General features: G+C 38.2%; 1 long non-coding RNA gene across 3 annotated transcripts in view; it reads right to left on the bottom strand.

The window, feature by feature from the left end:
- LOC101730793 overlaps positions 1 to 12859 on the bottom strand; it is a 276111-nt gene that overhangs the window by 66854 nt on the left and 196398 nt on the right. The window lies entirely within an intron of this gene.

The following is a 12859-nucleotide window of genomic DNA, read 5'->3' as shown; positions in this document are numbered from 1 at the left end:
TGCTATTGTGCAAAGCGGATTACACTAATCTTTTTATTTAACATCTGAAATGCACTTTTTACAATAATATTTACTTAAAGAGAAAGTGTGCCTAAAGGAGACGTCATAGATTATTTAATAACAAATCTATGTTGTTGTGACTGCAAGCTCTAAGCTCATTGGTTCTCTCATTTACTGGGCATCCTGGTTCAAGGGTAAATTGCAGGATTCTAATTCAGAGTGTTTGATTCCTGTGCATACTGGGTAAATCTCCAGACATAATGCATAATGAGTAATGTAATAGTAGGTGCCATTTTTACTCCAGCAATATTAGATTTTAGCCATCGATCAATCAACCATTTATTGTTTATCTATATCTTACACACACATGTTTCTGCATGACCTCTACAGAAGCTCTTTCAGACAAGTGGCATTTTATGACACTGGGCTAATTGGCTCCAGTGCAGTACAAAATTTACTATTACTTTTCTATCTGAAATAGCCAACCAGAAATGTATTCTACCTGCAATGTTCAATATCCCCCTTGATATGGGAGGTCGAATCCAGATGACAGATATGCATTATGCAGTGAGATTATCTGTGCACTGGTAGTGATAAGCAGAATGTTTCAGCAGGTATGGATTCTTGGCTAAATTTCCCATTTTGCCATGAGTTAATTTTTTCATAATTTTTTCCGGCCACAAAATATCACTGCGATAAGACACCTATAGACCCCAATGTATCTGCACGAAAAAAGGCACCACAATAAACCACCAGTCACAACCAAGAACAGTTGCAGCAGAAAAGTACAAATTTGATGCATTCACGTTTTCTACCAGTTTACTTCAATCAAGTTTTTTATATTTTAATTTTTTAATAAGTTTGGTAAAAAAGTTTATTCAAATTTGAAAACACATAACATTTGAAAATGAATAAATAAGCCTTCCCATGTCTTTTATATAATTTGCTATCCAGTACTTTTTTTTTTTTTTTTAAATCTAGCACAAGATTTAATAGTGCGGATTTATTAATCTTTTTGTTACAATAGAGGTAATCTTGTATGTATTTTTAAAGTTCAGTTCTTTGTTTAGTATACCTCAATCAGAGTTCTGATTTCCTATTTTAACTAAATGAAACTACAGCCACCCTTTGTGGCACTGTTGTAAATATAATGTAGCATTTCAGATAAAAATGAAGTTATTGTGCTCTGTGTCTTGCGTGCCAAGTGCTCCAACCTTCTGATCCTGAGTGAATATTTCAAATCCCTGCTGCAATGCAAGAAATGTTTTTTTGTTTGTTTTTTTTTGCCAGAAAGGAAATAGCCAGGAAACGCACTTTGCTGCTTTCTTCCTACAGATTGCACAACATTATTTAATATTACAAATATAGGAAACACTAAATGATATATCTTAAAATAACTTGAATAGTAATAGTATTTCTTACTGTAAATAAACCCTTAAATAATATTCTGAAAACTGTGAGATGCGGAACTAGGAACTATTGCAATAAAATATATAATGTTTGTACCAAGTTTAGTAAACTATAGCAACCAAATGCTGTTTGTCTTCAAACAGGAGACAAGTAAATGCTCCTGGTCCATTGGATGCTATGGGCTGCAACTTTTATTACATCATGTACAATAAATTGTTTGTTAGTTCTTGTTTGGCAAAACAATGATACTTCCATGTCTGAGAGATGGTTCCTTCATAACATATTACCTGATATTACCTGACAATGGACACTAGACTGTCAGGGCCTGCTTGCAGCAGTTTTTGTTTTTATAAACAACTGGTAATCTACCACTATGATACAGCTTAACAGTTCTCAGTAGAGGGGAACTTCACCCAAATGCAAAGAAAACATACATTCAGGCAACTTTGCAATATACATTAATTAAAAAATATGCAGCCTTGTCATGATTTTTAATGTAATAATATGGTTTGGACCAGTTACCTAAGCCTGTCCCCCTGTTCTCCTGCTGATCTGGCTGACTACTTTGGGATAAAAACAGTAGTCGATTGTCCTCAGCTTGCCTTCAGCCTGCATCCTCAAAATCCCAGAATCCCCTGCATATGTGATATCAATATGGAAAGGAACATCACAGTGCAATGAATTGTGGGTTATATTATTCCTGCATGCTGTTTGTAGGTTGTGGAGTTGTATTTGTAACATCAGTGGTTTATTCCCTCCTCCCCTGCCAGAATGCAGAAAGAGAAGAACTGTTTTGCAGCTGGATTTCAGCATATAAATGGTATTTTTAGTTCAATCGTTTTTATTTGCTTTTTTAACTTTTACAGATTGGATATCAAGGTTAAATTTTTCCGTAATATACAGTTTTTATCCTAAAAGGGTAGAAAAGAAAGGAAGAACAAAGGAGGAGAAGAGGTCCCATTTTGGTGAACAATGGGCCAAAGAGTGGATGAAAAAGAAGACAGCTTAATAAACTTGTGAACAAAACAATAAAGTGACGGTTCTTTTAATCTTTAAGTCCAGTTTTCTTTATATAATCGTGCCTTTGAGGTCCCAAGTAATAGATAAAAGTCAGAAAAATTAGCGTCCGTGGGAATGTGGTTCGTGTATATCCCTAATAGACTCACTTTTAATTCCTATAATATAAATGGTATTTATTCATACTAGGAACAGATTACAGTGATAGATATATAGGGGTTTCTGTGTTGTGTAGGGCTCTTTAGCAAATTTTGGTTTGGAAGCTGGAGTTCCCTTTAAATGCAATTTGTATAGACAAAAAATGAAATGATATCTTCATATATGCAGACTCATGCAATATATAGTGATAAAATCCTTTTAATGTTGGTTTGAAAGTCAGTTTTACAAAATATAACTGCTGCCCTTACTATTCCTGCATAACACATTAAATATACACATATACAGGTCCTTTTCAAAAAATTAGCATATTGTGATAAAGTTCATTATTTTCTGTAATGTACTGATAAACATTAGACTTTCATATATTTTAGATTCATTACACACAACTGAAGTAGTTCAAGCCTTTTCTTGTTTTAATATTGATGATTGTGGCATACAGCTCATGAAAACCCAAAATTCCTATCTCAAAAAATTAGCATATCATGAAAAGGTTCTCTAAACGAGCTATTAACCTAATCATCTGAATCAACAAATTAACTCTAAAAACCTGCAAAAGATTCCTGAGGCTTTTAAAAACTCCCAGCCTGGTTCATTACTCAAAACCGCAATCATGGGTAAGACTGCCGACCTGACTGCTGTCCAGAAGGCCATCATTGACACCCTCAAGCAAGAGGGTAAGACACAGAAAGAAATTTCTGAACGAATAGGCTGTTCCCAGAGTGCTGTATCAAGGCACCTCAGTGGGAAGTCTGTGGGAAGGAAAAAGTGTGGCAGAAAATGCTGCACAACGAGAAGAGGTGACTGGGCCCTGAGGAAGATTGTGGAGAAGGACCGATTCCTGACCTTGGGGGACCTGCGGAAGCAGTGGACTGAGTCTGGAGTAGAAACATCCAGAGCCACCGTGTACAGGCGTGTGCAGGAAATGGGCTACAGGTGCCGCATTCCCCAGGTCAAGCCACTTTTGAACCAGAAACAGCGGCAGAAGCGCCTGACCTGGGCTACAGAGAAGCAGCACTGGACTGTTGCTCAGTGGTCCAAAGTATGTCATTCGGAAATCAAGGTGCCAGAGTCTGGAGGAAGACTGGGGAGAGGGAAATGCCAAAATGCCTGAAGTCCAGTGTCAAGTACCCACAGTCAGTGATGGTCTGGGGTGCCATGTCAGCTGCTGGTGTTGGTCCACTGTGTTTTATCAAGGGCAGGGTCAATGCAGCTAGCTATCAGGAGATTTTGGAGCACTTCATGCTTCCATCTGCTGAAAAGCTTTATGGAGATGAAGATTTCATTTTTCAGCACGACCTGGCACCTGCTCACAGTGCCAAAACCACTGGAAAATGGTTTACTGACCATGGTATTACTGTGCTCAATTGGCCTGCCAACTCTCCTGACCTGAACCCCATAGAGAATCTGTGGGATATTGTGAAGAAAAAGTTGAGAGACACAAGACCCAACACTCTGGATGAGCTTAAGGCCGCTATTGAAGCATCCTGGGCCTCCATAACACCTGAGCAGTGCCACAGGCTGATTGCCTCCATGCCACGCCGCATTGAAGCAGTCATTTCTGCAAAAGGATTCCCGACCAAGTATTGAGTGCATAACTGAACATAATTATTTGAAGGTTGACTTTTTTTGTATTAAAAACACTTTTTTTTTATTGGGCGGATGAAATATGCTAATTTTTTGAGATAGGAATTTTGGGTTTTCATGAGCTGTATGCCACAATCATCAATATTAAAACAAGAAAAGGCTTGAACTACTTCAGTTGTGTGTAATGAATCTAAAATATATGAAAGTCTAATGTTTATCAGTACATTACAGAAAATAATGAACTTTATCACAATATGCTAATTTTTTGAAAAGGACCTGTATAAGGCACGAGGATGCAGGTAACGTTTTCTTGTCATTGTGCTAGTATAAGCATTTGCAAACAATGGATTCTACTTAATAAACTATAATTAACTATCCGCATAAAATTATGCATTTTATTTCAGGGAGTTTATTTTTTTTCATTTCATTCATTTATCTTTTTTTGGGGGTCTGAGCTGGGGCAGATATTTCCAATGTGGGCTAGAAGCCAAGACTTGCATTAGTATCTAAAATGAAATCTGTTTGTGATTGTTAGCAAAATTTGCTCTGTCCATTGTCCTGGCGTGTAAGACAATCACACATTGAAGCATAACTAGTAATACCATAACTCATAACATTGTCTGCATGAGTTGAAGCACTCAGATTCGAAGCCAACAGACTGGTAAATGGCAGCCAGCCATAAACACACAAAAGCTTTCAGATTAATTTCCTCTGAGGTTTCTTTCAAATTCCACGAATGATGAAACTTGTTTTAGTCTCATCTTTACTGGGGTTTCTAGCCAGATTTTTAAAACAGATAAGTAGAAAATAAATTAACAAATAACATACATGTCAGGGTCTACTTGACATATATAATTGGTATAATACAAGATTACTGTGGCATGCTTGGAAGCCTCGGTGATGGATGATAAATGGTTCCATTAAGCCAATTTTGTTTTTTTTTTTGGAGATAAACAGCGTATTAATTCTTTAAAAAAATCTTTGGATTGCAAATGACTTTTAGACAAGTTCTAAAATTAAAAGTGTGTTAATGATCTTAAGAACATAAAAATATACAACTTATTATAAAGAAATGACAAATACAAATTCTGTATAATACATAAGAAAAAATGTAAAATACAATACATACATCCTTATATTTCTGTGGAGAAAGAAGATAATAAAGCATTGTACCTCTCAAACCATCAACTAGCAGGATGCATTTACTTGTAACCTGTTGAAAAACAAATATCTGGGACAAACTGTGTCCTATGCAAATAAGTAGACCAGCAGCCCCAACTTGCACTGCCATCACACAGTGCCTGCCTACACCACAAAACCAAAAATGCTATTCAGCCAGCCCTTGCTGCTACTGGCTTTTCCACTTACATTAGCAGATCAGGAGCAAGGCATAGTGATCTTGGTGCGAGGAAGTCCTGTACTTTGCACCTTTCCTGAGCAAGTGTTTTAAGTCCCTAGCACCTTGCCCACATAAGCACTTTATCTTGCACCTATGGAATAATGTGATATTGTGGGGATTGCAAATGGAGGGTACAACCTATGCCACAATGTGTACTAATCACTGCCATATTCACATCTTTTATTCCACCATAATTGGTCACAATGATGTGCACTGGATAGTGTCAGGAGCAATTTCTACTCTGCAGTTTTAATTATACAGATACAGGCTGTCACTGCAGCGGGTTGTGCCATGAAAGTGACCCCTTCTCAGTGGCTGCATTGGGATTCCAGTAAGGAACAGATGCTGCCTGTCATGCACATACATGTGCTGAATGGTTACTTGCAGTATTATGGTCATCTGTTTGATTCCATCCAGGGTGCTTTTTGCAAGGTGTTTGCATGTTCTTTCTGTGCTTCTGAATGTGGGATTTATATTGTAAGCTTCAATGATGTAGAAAATGATTAGTATCTTCTATGAAGTGGAATTTGTTGTGGATATTTAATTAAAGTATCATACAGGTACAGAACCTGTTATCCAGAATACTCAGAACCTGGGGTTTTCTGGATAAGAAAACTTTTAGTACTTTGGATCACCATACTTTCATGCTTCTAAAAATCATTTAACTATTAAATAAGGCTTATAGGATTGTTTTGCCTCCAATAAGCATTAATTATATCTTATTCAGGATCTAGTACAAGGTACTGTTTCATTATTACAATGGAAAAGGAAAACTGAGTCTAAGGTAGATGGCCTTCCCATACTTCGGAGCTTTCTGGATAATGGGCATTGTGGCATTAGAATCAAGCACACTGAGATGTGGAACATCCAGCCAAGGGAACCATGCATTTCTATTGTTACATTACTACATAATTCATTTAGGTTGAAAGACAACAGTCCATCAAATTCACCCCTTCCAAATGACCCCCAGCAGACAAACATATCTTTAAAAACTCTCTCACATTATATAGAAATATAAATACACATACCTATACTAACTGTAGAACTTAAGATGACAATAGCCTTGGCTATTATGCTTGACCTATAAGTCATCCAAGGCATTAAAGTGATACTGACAGCCAATTAAAAAATTTTTTTTTACACCTGCTGTTGTGTTTTCATTTGTATCAGCTTTAAATTCCTTATAAACTAAATCTGCAAAGTTTTTTCACTTCATAATTATGATAGCATTAATTACAGACCCACTGAGTAGCATGTTTGTTCCCCTCTTCTGGGTTTTAATTGAAATGCCTCCCAAGTGAATAAATATGCCCAATCACAAACCTGCAACGCCCCTTCTGCTTTCAGCCGGTGTGTGACAAGCTCAGCTCCGTTGTCTATGTGTAATGGGGAGGAGGGAGGGAGAGCAGACAGGCACCGGAAATCTTAAGCTGGCCTGCTATTTAATTCTTTGTGGGAAGAGCAGAGAGGGGGCACAGCCCTTTGAAGTAGGCAGGCAACAGAAAGATCAAGTCAGTCAACATGACCTATAGGTAGGTTTGGAAGTAGGTTCTTATTTTTAAAATACATTTTTTGGTGTCAGTATCACTTTAATAGAATCTGCCATTACCACATCACTAGGAAGGGCATTCTACAACCTCACTGCCCTAACCGTGAAGAACCACCTACGCTGCTTCAAATGAAAAATTAGTGTTCAGCTCTTATGGGCAAGGCTACTATTATATTCTGTCATGAGATAAATTTCCGCTTTATAACCATCATCCTGTTGGATATAGAAGCACATTTTTATATCCATAAACAGGATACTGTTTAGACATCTGAAAAGCTTCTTACAAAACAAGATTTCAGCAGAACTCAATTAACCTGCTGAAACCATAGTAATCAGGGAAAAGGTACAAAGGAGTCATTTAAGTCTATTGCCTGGTTTAAAATAAAATGTCATTGCTTTGGGCATAATTATTTATGAATAGTACAGTTGTTAACTTTTATTGTACCATTTCTGTCTTAAAAGTAAAGTTACTTGGGGTGCCAAATGTTAGGCACCCCAAGTTACTATAACTGCTTACCTGATACCCTGGGCCAGTCTTCCAGTTTGGTGAAAACTGCATCAGCCTGGTGTACTTTTGTAGGAATGCCACGCCATGGTCTTCTTCTGCTTTATCATTTTTCTGTGTGGCCCAGGGCCAGTGTGCAGGCAAAGTAGAGTGAAAAGCTGGGTTTTTCTTTCTAAGTTCTGGGTTTTGACTACACATGAACCCCAGCCCATAATGGACAGAAGATTTAGCAAGAAGAAGATGATGGCTGCATGGTGCTCCTACCATAGTATCCTGGGCCAGTGCAGTTTTTAGCAACAGGATAACTGGCAAGGAGATCTTACACATGGGTGTTTTTGAGTGTGTTTGATGTGTGCTAAAATGCAGGTTTGAGAGCACCTAAACGCATCAGTTAATTGTTTCTATTATATTCTGCCTGGTTGTACTCATGAGTGTTTAGAGTTGTGTTTTACTGCATTCAGGTTTTATTTATTTTTTTTAAAGACACAACATGTTGCAGTTTTTTACACTATGGGGCACATTTACTAAACAATTTTGAGATAATTTTGTATTTTTTCTAACTTTTTTTAACTTATAGAACATTTTGGAATGTATGCGAAATGTTTGTTAAAATTCCATTTTTCATGGTTTTCTTTAAATTTCCACAAAAAAATTGTACTTTGCGCAAAGAATACAAACATTTCGGAGTTCGTTAACACTTTGGTTACACTTTCCTCAGGATTATCTTTTTGGCAGGTTGGATCTGTTGAGTACCATTGAGTCCTATGGAAGGCTTCCAAAGCCAGACATGGAAGGCACCAAAGCCAGAAAGTTCTTGTGGCAAAATGAACTTTTCGGCACAAAAATATTGTGACTTTCGGAACGCAATTGTGATATTTTGTACGAACGATAAAAGCATTGTCGAAACATTTTAGAACTTCAGAAATTATCGTGGTTACACTGTATTTTTATCATATCGTGTTTTAAGCCCAAAAATCGGATTTTAGTAAATGTGCCCCTATATGTGTGTTAATAAACATACAATAGAAAAGATTATGTTTGTGTTCTACCCCCTTCCCCGAGCGTGTCTAAATTAAACTTACGGTCAGCGTGTCGGGGAAGGCAGGAGGGAGACCTGCGGGTCGGTATTGTGCCCTGTGGGGACGGGTCTGGGCTGCCGGGGCCCGCAGTTCCCGGTGGCCCAGTCCGACCCTGCCCAGGAGTTAGTGGTAGGTAATCATGGCTCTGCCAACACAAAGAGAACGATAATACTGGTATGGAACTTGTTATCCAGAATGCTTCCAATCTGGGGTTCTCCAACTAAGAGGTCTTTCTGAAATTTGGATCTCTATTCCTTAAGTCAACTAAAAAATCATTTAAACATTAAATAAAGCCAAGATGATTATTTTGCCTCTAATAAGGATTAATGATATCTTAGTTGGGATCAAGGTACTGTTTTATTATTACAGAGAAAAAGAAAATAATTTTAAAAAATTAGAATGATTTGTGTAAAATGGAGTTTATGGGAGATGAGCTTCCCAAAATGTAGATCTTTCTGGATAACAGGATTTCATACAACGAATCCCATACCTGTATTGCAGTTCCCTGTACTCACTCGATTGGGGTGTGTTTCTAGCACCTTGTAATAAACGTTTTCAGTCGGATGCTGCGCAGTCAAATAACCCCTTGCCAAGGGTTTAGGTGAACATCACAGAAAAATCAAACTGTAGCACATCCTTGTTGCAAAAAGTAAAAATGTGATTTTATTTTCAGTTCACATGAACAGGCAATGTTTCGGCTTACTCCTGCCCTTTCTCAAGCATCAAGGTATAGCAATTCCCTGTCAGATCCACAAACCTGCTTGCTGGCCACACACAACACAGGAAAATTTAAGTGCCCACTCCTTCTATTTTTGTAAAATAACAATGGTAAAACCATCTTCTTGACACTGCATATCCCATTTAATTTATTTTGACTGCAAAAATAGATTTTTTGATAAACAATAAGTAAATGAATGTAAACATTAACCCAAACAAGTTGCTTATATGTCAGGGGAACTATGACTCTGTAAAACCAGAGGTAGGTTTCAACTTATAAACTAGGCATGTTTCAGGCCAATAATAAACAAGTAGCCAGTAGCATGCTAACATGTCTGTGTGACCTTGCTTGACTACATGTATTTCAAAGAGAAGCTAAAGCTAAGCTAAACAGATGCTCTGCGATGCTAATTTCCTGTACCAACCCGATTTCAATCATATTGCTGAGTTTAAACAGTACATCTTGTTACTGTCAATCATTATCAGCTCCAGTTCTGATATGATGTTTAAGCAGTATTTCTTCCAGTTCCCGCCCAAATTCTAAATACTCCCATCAGAACCACACCTTTCAGTCTCTTTTCACTCACATCCATACAGGTAGGGTGGGGTATAAAGGGCTCTATATTGTAGTGATCCATGTAAAAGCAGGAAAGGAAAATATATAAATTTCTTCTTGCTCTCAAGAGGAAAACACAGCAAATCCAGTTGATTTTACTTATTACTACATATATACCATGGATGAATGAGAACCTTCACAAACCTCTTGCTCTGACTTATCCTAAATATATGTACAACCCCTATTATTTCATATATATATATATCCTTATAGTAACCAAGCTAAAAGTAAAAGAGAAATTGGCTCTATCCTCAGTTCACCTTGGTTGGTATGCAAAAGAAAAGAACCAGTTTGACTAAATTTCCTCACTCTGTTGTATAAGAGATGACACATCCATAAATAGAAAGAACAACAAAGTACACTAAAGAAGAGTAAAACAGAAAAAAGAACATTTGATTAGATATAATTACACAAGCACGAGCACATTGTAAATTTCCACCTTGAACGACACACCTTTTTTTTTTAGAGGTGCAAAGATTACTGTTTAGAAACTTTGGGATAAGCCCATGTAATTAAATAATACTTGTTTCTTGTAGTCCATGAGAGGGATCTGACTGGCTCTCAATTTGCCTTTCATTTACATGTGGTGTTAACTGACCACAGGAGCATTTTAATTTGACATTCTCCTCTTCACAGACACCGTGATGAGTGCAGAGGTAAAGTAATAATGAATGGAACGTTTTCTACAGTTCTTGCAGCCCATAGTACCAAGCAGCAGGTAACATTTATTGGTCAGTAAATATTTGACTGGTTACTATGGGTTACTAGACCAAAGCTTTACACCTTACACATTACCACCCATGTACCAGAGTGGGAATATCAGTTCCAGGACATATCCCCATTAACCCCTGCCCTGCTGCCAATCGCTCACAAACCCCACCATCACCATCACATACCTCCTTTCACATGTTCACTGCACCCTAGGCATCCGCCTCTTCTGCCCGCCCCTACTTCCAACCCTGGGGAATATATTATGCCATTTTATAAGTTTACAAAATGAATGCAAACATATGGGTGGTTCAATGACAACAAGGGCCGAATCATTATCATTTCATTATCAGGGATGAGTAAAAAGTGCCCATTAAACAAAAACTCCTGGAAACTGTCCCACAGAGCTTGCAATCGATGGCAAATGTGAGTTGTTATATACAAGTATAGTCACTATTACTGTGTTTGGCAGACCTAAGACCAGGGTATAGAGTTACTGGAAAGCGCTGAAATGCCTAAAGAAAGCGCTGAGGGACTGGGGAGCCGAGCTACATAGGATTTCCCTCCAGCTAACAAGGAGTTAATGAGGTCAGCTTACTGGGCGGGAAAGAAAGCAGCTTTTACTCACCCCTCCCCTTCTGCTTGCCAGTTTTCTCTGCAGGGGTCACACAGCAGGCACGGAGCTGCATCTCCCTCCCTCCCTCCCTGTTTAAGAGCAAATAGCTACACCCATTGGTCGGCATAATCTGTTAGTTGCATGCTTTAAATAATTTTATTTGCAGGCTTTCAAAAAAAAAAAAAAAAAAAAAAAAAAAAAAAGTTTTTATTGTATAATTTACATTTCGTTTTGTCACAGCAAATGGCGGGGGACAGTCCTTGGCCATTTATTTTCTGGTGGTGTTTTGAGGGTTTTTCACATGCCCACTGCTTTGCAGTGGCCGGCATTCGTTTGAAACAGTTAAATAAAAAAAATGTTGTTGCGATGTTTGGAAAAGTTGTATTACATGGCAAGGACTGTTTTGTTCTAGGTTATGAAATAAAGCTGTGGCCGAACTCCACCCACATAAAGAAAAGCCCTGGTGTCATAGTGTTTTTTCTTGGTTGGGCATTGTAGGCAAAAGGGGTCAATTCTGGTGGGGAGGGAATAAGTCTCCGCAGTCTCACCAGCGTACCAAGTAGTTTGTTTTGTTTACAGGGCAAGTTATAGAGTATTGCTGAAAAATGATCTATCCATTATGCCATGTACAGATAACACCTAGCTTGCAAACTAGATAATACACTGACTCACAAATACCACACTTTATACATGGGGAATTTGTCCCTTTATTTTCGGTTTAACGGTCTATTCATAATAAGGAACTGAGATGAAACCCTAAATGACCCTGCAGTAAATGACTCCTGGGTTTATCCTGTCACTTCCTGGTGTTATAAAAACCCTTTGTGAGATGCTGATAGTTCTCTTTTCCACCATGTGAAAATGTGTCAGCCCTGTTATAACCCCCAACTGGTTCTTATTTATTGGGTAAAGTGTTATTTTTTAATTATTTACTTTTTTTTGTTGTGAAGCTGTCAGAATTAGAATTTTGACTACTGTCTTGTTGCTAAGACCTAATTGCCAGTGCCAGCTGAGACACTCACTTTACAGGGCCACAGGCAGCACTTCCCAAGTACTTTCGGCTTATGGAATGAACTGGTACTTGAATGTGGTTCAGCCAATCATTATGATCCTTTTCACTAGTAAAGCAGAAAACTCACCACCCTTGCCCATAACTAGTGATAGAACCAGGTGCTACTGCACCTATCTTCATCTGACAGGATTATACATATTGTAACCTAAAAACATATTTGGCTAAAGCCTTAAGGTGGCCTTAACGGATACTGGTCCTTTAGACTGATTTGACAGCTTATCTGCCTGTGTATGGGCACCACCAACGAGCCTCCCCGACTGGCATCTAGCCTGACATTGGCCAGATCTCGATCAGGCAGGTTTGATTATTCCATTGGATTGGGGAACGCATCAACTTGTTGATGGGGTCCCCGATCCAAAGGCGCCTATGCCAGCCATGGCTATGCCAGCTGCTGTAATCGATCGTTTGGCTGAATTAGCCTGATATCG

The sequence above is a fragment of the Xenopus tropicalis genome, chromosome 5, assembly GCF_000004195.4.
Source record: "Xenopus tropicalis strain Nigerian chromosome 5, UCB_Xtro_10.0, whole genome shotgun sequence".
Classification (NCBI taxonomy): Eukaryota; Metazoa; Chordata; class Amphibia; order Anura; family Pipidae; genus Xenopus; species Xenopus tropicalis.
The sequence above is the reverse complement of the archived record's forward strand: the minus strand, read 5'-3'. Positions and strand labels throughout refer to the sequence as shown.